At 49.5% G+C, this 11,675-nt stretch overlaps 2 pseudogenes; both read left to right on the top strand.

The window, feature by feature from the left end:
* Nucleotides 1-600: 600 nt before the first annotated feature.
* On the top strand, nucleotides 601-9,997 carry LOC119283962 (annotated as a pseudogene).
* Nucleotides 3,124-3,262, top strand: LOC119290335 (annotated as a pseudogene).
* Nucleotides 9,998-11,675: the final 1,678 nt, after the last annotated feature.

The raw sequence follows: 11,675 nt of genomic DNA, 5'->3' as shown, positions 1-11,675 counted from the left end.
CAGTACATATACCATGGTTGATAAGACGGTTTTGTCTTATGGGTCTATTAACTCCTATACAACAACTCTTAGCTCTGCATCGGTTTTCGGCGAAGAAAAATTTCAGTCGGCATTAATAAAGGCAATTGTGGCGGTTTTATAGGGCAACAGACTCAAACAAATAATACTTCCGCCAATAACCAACTGGGAGAACTCTGTTTACGGGATTGCATATGTTGCCCTCTTATTCTAACCCATGTGGGCTATTGATCCTGGAAACAGCCTCTTGCAGAAATGTAGGGAAAGGCTGCGTACAATAGACCCGAAGTGGTCGGACCCTTCCCCAGACCCTGCGCAAGCGGGAGCTACATGCCCTTTTATGTGGGCTATTGATTTTGCGGAAACTTCTCCCAAGTTGCCAAGCAGGCCATGCTTAATTATACTGTCCACGATTCCTCTCTCCTTAAACAATGCCCACTAACATTTGCCTGTACCAGTTCGTTCAACAGAAAAACTAAATCATTTGCTTCTACGGACTAGTATTCAGCCTCCCCGTTGACTGCGTTGCATCTGCATCTCATATTGATCGTCACCCAAATAACCAACAAGAGCGAGCCGGCCATGGACCTTGCCGTGGGCGCCTCGAGCGACGCCGTGAAATCTCTTGTCGGCAAGCTCGGGAGCGTTCTTGCTCAGCAGTACGGCCTGATCCAAGGCGTCCGCGACGACATCAGGTACATTAATGACGAGATGGCCAGCATGCAGGCTTTCCTTACCGCAATCGAGCGGGCCGGCAACCATGACGAGCAGAGGCGGGTTTGGATGAAGCAGGTGCGCGACATGGTCTATGACATAGAGGATGTCAACCACCGCCTCGGCCCCGAGCCCCGCGGGAACGACAAACTCATGTTCATCAGGAAGGCATGGTACCTGCTCACCACGTTGAATGCGCGGCGCTGCGTCGCCACCGAGATCGGCAACCTCAAGGTTTGGGCGCAGGATATCAGCAACCGGCGCATGAGGTACGGGGTGGAGAACCCCACTACTAAAGATGGATGCAGTGAAGCTGAGGAAACTGAAGATCCTAGTAGTGACCATGTTGCCCCTCCACCCCAGTTCGTTGTTAGGGAGCGGCCTGTGGGCCTGGACTCTACCGTAGAAAAGCTCGAGGTATTGTTAGAATACCAGGATTCACCAGGTTGTGATCTGGAGTCAAGGACCAATTACAACAACAGGACTCTCGCCATCTTCGGAATCGGTGGCCTTGGCAAGTCCAGACTCGCCAGGGAACTGTACGATAAATATGGAGATAAATTTCACCACAGAGCATTCGTGCAGGTCTCAAAGAAGTTCAATCTTGTGATGCTTCTGAGGAGTCTTGTTGAGCAGTTCCATAGGCAGCAGACCCATACATCTCCAGCTGATCTGCTTGACAGATTTGAGGAATGGGGGGAAATACAGCTCAAGAAGAAACTCGCCGCCCAATTAAAAGACAAAAGGTATGATGTATTCTGCTTTGGTTTTTGTCTTTCGATAAAGTGAGTTTTTATAGACTAAAATCGTCAAAAGAGTACACACTTGGACTTTGTGCAATAAGATGCACGCAGGCCACAAAAGAAGAAGAAACAAAGCATAATGATAGTCTATAAAAGTCTCGACAAAAGGAAAACAACCTAAGACAATGAATGATCAATCTGAAGATTAAATCGCCTTCCATGGACCTCCTGATACATTACCACCACCACCGTAACAAATTCCGGTGCTCCGGCTACTAAACCAAATATTTCATTTTATTTATTCGGAACACACTCTTATATTTCTAGTTGCAATTTCTTTTTGCAGTCCACAAAATTGGACATCATCTGTCTGTTTTCCACCATCTTACCTTCAAACAGACAAACACGCACATAATGAGTATGTTCTTTGTGGTATATATGACGTTGCTATTCTAGTGCCTACTTGAACAAGTCAATTCTTTGTGCTCTTTATGATTTTGCTCTGTAATGCTTACTTGGTTTCAAATCAATGCTTGAAATAGGTACCTTGTTCTGATAGATGACATATGGTCTGTATCAGATGGGAAAAAATTAATGATTCTTTGCCCCAAAGCATGGGTGTCATAGTGGCGACAACAAGGTTTAGGTCTGTAGCTGCTGCCTGCTGCCGTCGAAATGGTCATATGTACGAGCAGCACCCACTCACTGAAGAGAACTCCTACAAACTGTTCCGTCAAATCATCTGCACGGCTTCTGATGAGCCCACTGATGCAGCTAAAGTTCTTCTTCAGAAATGTGGAGGTTTACCTTTGGCCATAATCGTCGTAGCAGGCCTCGTGGCTGGGAAGCTGAGATCTGGTCCTAGCTCGCTAACACTATGTTAAACCATGCAATATTCAGGTTCAAGGGGCATACACGCACCGGTTCAGATTGAGATAGATTCGGTTTAGGTTAGTTGAGTTGTAATCTTTTCATGCATATCTTATCTCTACTTTCCTTGTACCTCAAGATGTAATCTCAACAACTTGTATGCTTATCAGGGATATGCCCCTGCCTATATTAACACGCAACCGTCGCCTCGAGAGAGGTATGACGTTCTCCGCTGTTTTACATGGTATACAGAGCCACCTCTATCCATCGCATCTAGTTAGCACCATCCACCGCAGCCATGTCGTCCTCCTCCTCCAGCACCGGCCAAGCCTCCCTTGGGCAGGTCACAGAAAAACTCACCCGCACCAACTATGTCCTATGGCGTGCGCAGGTGACGCCGCAGCTGAGAGGAGCTGGGCTGTTCGGCTACGCCGACGGCACCATGCCAGAACCTGTCAAGATCCTCGTCACGAAGGACAAAGACGGGAAAGAAGAGCAGACGATGAACCCTCTCCATCCGATCTGGTTCAGAGAAGGGCAGCAGGTACTCGGATACTTGCTCAATACTCTCACCAAGGAGGTTCTCGTGCAGGTTACCTCCATCGCCACGCCGCACGAGCTCTGGGCAGCTCTTGCCCACATGTTCTCGTCGCAGTCCCGAGCCCGCGTCAACAACATCCGGGTCGCTCTCTCCACGGCGCAGAAGGGAACGCAGTCTGTCGCTGCCTACTTCGCCCAGATGAGAGCGCTAGCAGATGAGCTTGCAGCCGCTGGGAAGCCAATCGACGACGATGAGCTTGTCTCTTACATCCCCGCCGGCCTCGACATGGAGTACCAACCCCTCGTCTCCGCCAACGACGCGCGCACCGACACCATCAGCATCGACGATCTCTACGCTCAGATGAGCAACTTTGATCAGCGCCTCGCCCTCTACAACAACAACTCGGGTGGGGGCTTCAAGTCTTCTGCTAATGCTGTCGCCCGTGGTGGCAGCCGCGGCGGTGGCAGCTCACGCTATCGTGGGCCACCGCGCGGCAAAGGCAAACCGCCATCTGGCGGAAACAGCAGCAGTGGCAACTCCTTCCGCGGCCGCGACGGCGGGCGGCCCTCCAACAACAACAACAAGGGCCGCCGTGGTGGCAGGCCTCGCACCAACCCTGACGCGCCGCGATGCCAAATTTGTGGCAAGTTAGGCCACACCGCTCGCGATTGTTGGTATCGCTACGAAGAAGACGGCGAATCCTCACAGGATGAAAAAGTTGCAGGTGCTGCTGATGGCTCCTACGGCATCGACACGAACTGGTATGTGGACAGTGGCGCAACTGACCACATCACCAGCGAGCTTGAAAAAGTGACAGTTCGTGAAAAGTACCGTGGGCAAGACCAAGTTCACACTGCGAATGGAGAAGGTATGAGCATTAGTCACGTTGGTCATTCAGTGCTTAAAACTCCTCACAAAAAAATTCGCCTAAGAAAAATCTTGCATGTCCCTAGTGCTTCAACAAAATCTCCTTTCAGTTCATCGCATCGCCATTGACAATCATGTATTCCTTCAGTTTCATCCGTTTTTCTTTTTGATCAAGGATCAGGTCACGAAGAAAATTCTGTATCGAGGTAGATGCGTTCGAGGGCTTTACCCGTTGATTCCGGAGCCTAGGAGATTGAATAAACAAGCCTATGGTGTCACCAAAGTCTCTTCAACACGGTGGCATGATAGATTAGGGCATGCATCTTTTTCTTTAGTCGAACATTTGCTCAGAAAGAATAAGCTCCCGTTTGATTGTGAGCGAGATCGTGAAACAATTTGTGATTCTTGTCAGTGTGCTAAAAGTCATCAGTTACCTTACCCTGTGTCTACAAGTATTTCCACCAAACCTCTTGAGCTCATTTTTTCAGATGTCTGGGGTCCTGCTCCTACATCAGTTGGTAGACACACTTATTATGTAAGTTTTATCGATGATTATAGCAAGTACACATGGATCTATCTTATCAAAAAGAAATCTGATGTTTTTCAAGTCTTTCACAACTTTCAAGCACTAGTTGAAAGAAAGTTCGATTGCAAAATCTTAGCACTCCAATCCGATTGGGGAGGGGAGTATCGCAACCTCAACTCCTTTTTTCAACAAATTGGCATATCACACCACGTGTCATTGCCCCCATGCTCACCAACAAAATGGATCAGCCGAGCGCAAACACAGGCATATAGTTGAAGTTGGCTTGGCTCTGCTTGCTGCTGCCTCCATGCCTTTGAAATTCTGGGATGAGGCTTTCCTCACCGCCGTCCACCTCATAAATATGTTGCCTAGTAGAGTCATCAACAATGAATCTCCAGTAGAACGTCTCCTTCACACAAAACCAGATTACACATCACTACGTGTATTTGGGTGTGCGTGCTGGCCGAATCTTAGGCCTTACAACAATCGCAAACTCACGTTCCGGCCAAAACAGTGTGTATTCTTGGGTTATAGTCCACAACATAAAGGTGTGAAGTGCCTTGATGTATCCACTGGACGTGTCTATATTTCCCATGACGTTGTCTTCGATGAAACTATCTTCCCTTTTGCACAACTTCACCCAAACGCCGGAGCCCTTCTTCAAAAAGAAATTCTCCTTCTACCTTCACATCTCACCGGTGGTGACAATGGGGACGTTTTAGACACTAATGATGAATTGTTGACTAATCCTCCTACTAATGATGGTGTTGAGTCTTATGATGCAACAGAAAAAAATTCTGCAAAAAATGGTGAAGAAATCAGCCTCCATCATCATTTTATGCTCCCTGGACTAACTGGCAGCAGCACCGGAGCAGATCTTCCTCGAGATCCGGGCGTATCGTCCTCGGGATCCCACCTGCGCCAGCCTGCCATCCTGACTCCAGCGGGATCCGCGCCCGCAGCGCCAGGCGGATCCGCCTCGAGTCTCGCCGCGCCACACGCCAACCGCGGCTCGGCGTCCGCTCCGCGCCAACCCGCCAGCGCCACGCGGCCCCTTCTCCAGCCGCCTGTGCCTGGCCCCGCGCCTGGTCCCGCGTCTGGCCCCGCGCCTGGCCCTGCACCTAGTCGGTTCGGCCCCGACACGCGCTGTTACGCACGGCGCTCATCGCAGCCGGACTCGGGCGCTGACTCCCATGTGGATTCTGCGGCAGCTCCTGGCCCGCTGCTCCAATCATTGGCGGATCATGAGCCCCATGCAGGATCGGGATCCTCTGCGGCTCCCTCTTCTTCAGCGTCACGTGAACCGGCCACAGAAGATCCGACCTGCATGACCTCGCCCAGCGAGCCGGCGGCTGCTCCTGGCGCTGGATCTTCTGCGGACCTTCCTCGCACTAGGCTTCAGAGGGGAGTAACTCAACCCAAAAACTACAAGTCTTTGGCAAAATTTGGACTTGCTTGTATCTCACATGAACCAGATATACCAACCTCTGTTGCAGAAGCTCTAGGCGATCCAAAGTGGCAGAAGGCTATGAAAGATGAATACATGGCGCTTCACAAGAATAAAACTTGGCACTTAGTTCCAGCACATCGAGGCAAAGGTAAAAATGTTATAGATTGTAAATGGGTCTTCAGAATTAAAAAGAAATCTGACGGCACCATAGATCGTTATAAAGCTAGACTAGTTGCAAAAGGCTTTAAGCAAAGGTACGGTCTAGACTATGAGGATACTTTCAGTCCTGTCGTAAAGGCTGCTACTATTCGTCTCGTGTTGTCTATTGCTGTATCGAGAGGATGGAGTCTACGCCAACTAGATGTACAAAACGCGTTTCTTCATGGTGTTCTGGAAGAGGAAGTGTTCATGAAACAACCTCCTGGGTTTGAAAACAGACAAAAACCCCTTCACATATGCAAGCTTGACAAGGCTCTATATGGATTAAAGCAAGCTCCCAGAGCATGGTATTCTCGGTTGAGTTCAAAGCTTCAAGGACTTGGGTTTGCTCCTTCCAAGTCTGACACCTCATTGTTTATTTTCAACAAGTCAAATACATCTATATTTGTACTCATATATGTTGATGATATTATTGTCATAAGCTCATCTGATGAAGCTATTTCAGCATTTCTTAAGGACTTGAACTCTGAGTTTGCTCTTAAGGATCTAGGAGACTTACACTACTTCCTTGGCATTGAAGTAAAAAAGAAATGGAGATGAGCTTCATCTGTCCCAAGAGAAGTATGCAACTGATCTTGTAGCAAGAGCAGGGTTGCAAGGTTGCAAGCCAGCTCCAACACCTTTATCCAGCTCTGAGAAGTTATCCTTAACTGAAGGAAACCTCTTGAATCAAGAGGATAGCACCAGGTACAGAAGTATGGTTGGTGCATTGCAATACTTAACTCTGACCAGGCCTGATATTTCTTTTGCTGTGAACAAAGTATGCCAGTTTCTTCATGCACCCACTACAGTACATTTGACAGCTGCGAAACGCATACTTAGATATGTCAGGAACACTTTCAATGTTGGACTCACCTTCACCAAGTCACCATCAACACTTGTCAGTGCTTTTTCTGACTCTGATTGGGCAGGATGTCTAGATGACAGACGCTCAACAGGAGGTTTTGCAGTGTTCCTTGGTCCAAATTTAATTTCATGGTGTGCTAAGAAACAAGCTACTGTGTCCAGATCCAGCACAGAAGCAGAATACAAGGCTCTAGCAAATGCTACTGCAGAAATCATTTGGGTTCAGTCATTACTGAAAGAGCTTGGGATACACAGTAAGCAAGTTCCATGTTTGTGGTGTGACAATCTGGGTGCCACCTATCTTTCTGCTAACCCAATATTTCATGCAAGAACAAAACACATAGAAATAGATTTTCATTTCGTCAGAGAAAGAGTTGCAGAGAAAAAGCTGGACATTCGGTTTATTCGATCTCAAGATCAAGTTGCGGATGGCTTCACTAAAGCCTTACCTACCAAAAGTTTTGAAGAGTTTAAGCGTAATCTCAACTTGTCCAAGCTGTGATTATGGGAGGGTGTTAAACCATGCAATATTCAGGTTCAAGGGGCATACACGCACCGGTTCAGATTGAGATAGATAGGTTAGTTGAGTTGTAATCTTTTCATGCATATCTTATCTCTACTTTCCTTGTACCTCAAGATGTAATCTCAACAACTTGTATGCTTATCAGGGATATGCCCCTGCCTATATTAACACGCAACCGTCGCCTCGAGAGAGGTACGACGTTCTCCGCTGTTTTACACACTAGATCATCATTTGTCTTCAGTGGCCATGAGTTTAAGAGGAGTGATGGGAACCAATCTTACCAAAAACTTACTTAGCCAGTGCTACAATGACTTGCCCGCTGATCTAAAGACCTGCTTATTGTACTTAACCATGTTTCCAAAGGGCTGCCTTATCAGCAGAAAACGTTTGATCCGCAGATGGATAGCAGAAGGATTCATTATTGAGAAGGATGGGCTCTCGGTGGAGGTAGTTGCTGAAGACTGCTTCAATGAACTTGTTGGCAGGAACTTTATTCAGCCTATCAAGGTCACCAGCACCGGCAAGGTGAAGGACTGTCAAGTTAGTGACATGGTGCTTGAGTACATTGTTTCCAAGTCAGGCGACGAGAATTTCATCACCATAGTGGGTGGTCTCTGGCAGACAATCGCCCCAGACGTGTTGGCTACAATGTATAGGGTACGCTGCCTGTCTGTCCATGGAAGTGGTTTGGAAGAACAAGAAATAGTAGAGAGGATGGATTTATCCCATGTACGGTCGTTTACAGCATTTGAAGGCTTCAAAGCATTGCAGTCCTGTTTGGCGAGGTTTCAGGTAATACAGGTGATGGATCTTGCTAATTGCGGAGATTTGTCGTCCCGTCAGCTCAAAAAAATATGCAAACTGCATCAGTTGAAGTACCTGAGCCTACGTGGGACAGGCATTGAGGAGATCCCATCCGAAATAGGCAAACTGGAATATTTGGAGCTGCTTGACATAAGGGATACGAAGGTCAGAGTATTGCCTCAATCAGTTAAGAGGCTTAAGCGAATGGCTCATCTGCTTACTGGTGATAAAAGCAAGCGGATAGCACTGACAGCAACAGAAGAAATCACAGATATGATAGCTCTTCAGACATTATCAAGGATTGAGATAAGTGGAAGGTCAACCGCAGCCATAGTTGGATCCAGCATGATAGCAGCTGGGGTTAGCAGACGCACCTCTAGAGAAACGCTTGAAGCCTTGCAGAACCTCACCCAGCTGAAGAAGCTCAACATTTACCTAGTTGGAAGGTTTGAAGAGACAGATGTGGAGTCATTGCTTTCTGCCATTGAGCACCTGAGCTGCTGCTCCCTCAAGTTTCTTGCAATTTACGACGACTTCACCGGTTTTCTTGACAGCTCACTCGGTTTTTCAGTAGCACCGCCGGAGCACCTGCAGAGCCTGGAGCTGTCCGGCATGCTGTCTAAATTGCCCAACTGGATTGGGTGTCTTTTTAACCTTGAGAAGCTTACTCTGTCGTTAACTACACTCAGGACAGAAACTTTAGTGATTCTTTCTAAGCTGCCTCTGCTGTTCTCTCTCACTTTTTCACTCGATGCAACAAAGTGGGAGAACCCCGATGTTGTCAGACTTGTGCATATGAATATATCTGATTCAGAAGGGGAGATATTTGTGGAGGCCGGAGGCTTTGGAAAGCTTAAACTACTGCAGTTCATCGCACCAGTGCTGCCACCTCTAAGCTTCCTGGAAGGGGCAATGCCAGCGGTCCAGATGCTTGAGCTGAGGTTCGCCAGCACTATGGATGGCGTTCAAGGGCTGGAAAACCTGGTGAGCCTCCGGCAGGTGTTTCTCGCAGTCAGCAGCAAGGCGCCTTGGGCTGCCACGCAGATCAAGCAGATTGCGAACAGGGTGAGCAATTCTCCAACAGTGATTGTCCACGCGTACAATGAATGATCAGTGGGGCAAAGGCTGTCTGGTTACGATTATTCCAACAAATATTTTCCTCAATTTTTTATTCCGATAAATCAAGTCATGATCGTGTGTTGTTGTGTTGTACACTCATTATAGTCTGCGTTTCTGCTTTTCTAATCCGGTGGAAGACTCTGCATTGCTAGTGCCCTTATGTATTACTCCCTCCGTTAAAAAAATATAAGAGCTTTTAGATCACTACTTTAGTGACCTAAAGGCTCTTATAATTCTTCACAAGGGAGTACAATTATATGAATTACCTGGTAATGCCCTAGAGGCAATTATGTTGATGATTGTATCAGAAATCTATGTTTATGAATTTATAATAATGAGAAGTTTTTGGACTAACAGCTGAGTGAGCTCAAAGAGTCTTGATTTTTAATTGTTTGTGGAGGAAAAACAAATTGGTACTGTGCATCCAAAAAAATACGGTAATGATAACTCCCGAACTTTCGCGAGTTAAGCATGGCAACCCGAACAATTTAGACGGCAAGTTTAGTTTGCATGGGATTAGGGAAACACGGCAATTTTCTGAAAAAAAAGAAAAAGAACAAAGTTGCCATCCCCTATCAACTAAAAGTTGTCATCCCTTATGAACTAAAGTTGCTACGTAAAAACGTTCGGAACGAAATGCTGAAAATCCGAATGTTCGGGAGTTATTAGATTCCAAAAAATAACTCACGATTTTCATACGCAGCATTTCGACCAGCTGGTGCTGATATGCTACCGCACGGACGACTTCTCCTCCTAATCGCGGTACTCCTGGCGCACGGATACAAGCTTCGGCGGCGTCCTTCTACGGATCGAAGCGTGGCGGCGGCGCTGCACCAGATGGAGGCGAGGTGAGTTAGAGAAGCGCTTGGCGTGGCCGCGCGCATGCGTGAAGAGGATAAGAGGGGAGGCGCCAGGCCGCGGTTGCGTCGTACGAGCGGGAAGGGCGGAGGCGGCCGCGGCCGCTGCCGCTGCCCGTTTTTGTGGAACGCAGGCTCAAGAAGAGCCCGGCTTTGAATTAACAAAGCCATCAACCGGCCAGGATTACACAAGGCCACCAAGCATGAGTGACCGAAAGATACATGGGAGCTGACTGAGCAGCTTACAACGCAACGCCCACTACTGCACACTAAGGGAATACACGAGAAAATCCTGCAAGTAATGGCGAAGCCCGCTGCACCCCGGGACCATAGGCAGGCAACAAAGAAGCATCGAGGATCAGTCAGTAGCATGGAGACACCACGGGTCGCCTGACCATGGAGCATCGAACAAAACGAGCACCTGTCTTCCAACGCCGAAGAGGAACCCTATCCTCTCGCCTAGGCTCGAAGGCGCCGCACCATCGGATCATTGGAAGCTCACCCGAGAGCTAGAGCAGACGCCGGCCGACACACCAGAGCAAGAAAACTATCAGTCCTCGCCACACCGAAGACACACCACATCCGCTGCACTGCCACCGTCCTTGGACACCGAGAAACAGAAGGAAAGTTGCCGGGAGGATCGTCGAAGAAGCACTGCAGAGCACCAGGGGCGAAAGTTGGAAGCACCAGGTGCCGCTCCAGTGTCCGCACAAGGAGAGATCCACGGGGCGCGTCGTGGAGCTGTCAGCGAGAAGAGGAACCCTATCCCCCTCCAGCCCGGCTCAGGAGCAGAGCCACCATGACACACCAAGACCTGCCGACGCAGAGCAACACTCCGTCAAGGCATACACCAGCAGGAACACACACCCTACACAGAAAAATCACCCCTTGGGCTCACCGCCGACGAGCGCTCTCCAACCTCACAACCACTCTCCCGAAGAACTAGAGAGCCCCAGGCAGCGTCTTCAAGAAGAGAACGACGCACAGGGCGCCGCCGCCGCCCAACCCAGGACGGGTTTTGGGCTTTTACCCGGGATCTGGGACGGGGGTGGCAAGAACAAGTCCTCAGCGACGCCTCCAAGAGAAAACGACGCGCGCACGCACCGTCGCTGCTGTGGCCGGAGAACCGGCCAAGGGGTTACCCCAGATGCAGTCCTATACCACCATCACCCCGCCAGCACCGGATCTGAGAGCCAAAGACACAAATCGGACACCGCTAGAGGGGGGAGTGGAGCAGAGCAGGAGAGAAGCACGACCTTCAGATCTGGAATGGAAGAAGCCCACGCCACGACCACCTCCTGCCGGCTCCTCGCTGCCCGAGCTGCCGAGGAAGCCGTCCGCCGCATCACGCGCCCGCCACCTACCGCGAAGGTGGCGCCGCCTCGCCGTCCGGGGCCGCCGCCCCGGCGTCCAGGGTCCTTCGCCGAGGAACGAAGTGACGGGGAGCCTCGCCGCCACCTTCATCGGCAGCCTCCTAGGCGGCGTACCTCTGGTGGCGGCAAGGGGAGGGGGGCTAGAGGGGGTGGCGGCGCCGGGGGGAAACCCTAGTCGCCCCCGAGTCGCCCAAGGGGGACGACG

Source organism: Triticum dicoccoides, chromosome 4A, assembly GCF_002162155.2.
Source record: "Triticum dicoccoides isolate Atlit2015 ecotype Zavitan chromosome 4A, WEW_v2.0, whole genome shotgun sequence".
Taxonomy (NCBI): Eukaryota; Viridiplantae; Streptophyta; class Magnoliopsida; order Poales; family Poaceae; genus Triticum; species Triticum dicoccoides.
The sequence above is the reverse complement of the archived record's forward strand: the minus strand, read 5'-3'. Positions and strand labels throughout refer to the sequence as shown.